General features: G+C 60.5%; 1 protein-coding gene across 1 annotated transcript in view; it reads left to right on the top strand.

Moving 5' to 3' along the window:
* SHH (sonic hedgehog) overlaps positions 1 to 621 on the top strand; it is a 19,764-nt gene that overhangs the window by 16,364 nt on the left and 2,779 nt on the right. The window lies entirely within an intron of this gene.

Here is a 621-nt window from a genome sequence, read left to right as displayed (position 1 = left end):
TGCCTCCCACGGCCAGGCCCGCACTTCATGCCGGAGAAACCGATGAGAAGATTAAAAACCCTCGGTAATTCCAGCAGGAAGATTCTTTCTCGCGATCTCTATTTGCAAAAAGCATGATCCCAGAGATTGGAATGCAAAGAAGACTGGGCCCCGCGCCCCTCCTCCCGGCCCCCAGCGCGCCGCCGCTCGGATCATTGTCCTCGGGACAGTGAGCCCCCGAGAGCGACGGAGGCTCCAAACAGCGCGTCGTCAAGGGGCCTTGAGAACCGGCGGCTTCCAGCGCTGCCGCAGCCCCGCCATTTAAAATTCAAATACACATCTTGAGAGCTTGGAGAGAGGCCTGGCTGTGCAAATAGTGCTTGTGAGGCCCGGCTCTGGAGAGCCGCGTGTGAACTGCGGGGGGCGAGGGGCTGCACCTGAGCAAATAGGGAGGGGCGGCCGGCGGCTGGGAGAGGAGAAAGGGAAGTGTCCCTCTTCCGAGCGTGTCCCTGTGAGCGCAGCCACCGCAGTGACCACGCGGGCCCTTTATTGGATTCACTAGGAAAATCCGCGCCGCCCGGGTGTCACACCTCCGCCGGTGCTCTGGAATGTTTGTCCAGTTGCTACAACTACTGCAGCTAT

This window comes from Myotis brandtii, unplaced genomic scaffold, assembly GCF_000412655.1.
Source record: "Myotis brandtii unplaced genomic scaffold, ASM41265v1 scaffold868, whole genome shotgun sequence".
In the NCBI taxonomy this organism is placed as follows: domain Eukaryota; kingdom Metazoa; phylum Chordata; class Mammalia; order Chiroptera; family Vespertilionidae; genus Myotis; species Myotis brandtii.
Note: the sequence above shows the minus strand (reverse complement) of the source record. Positions and strands in the feature narration are given on the sequence as shown.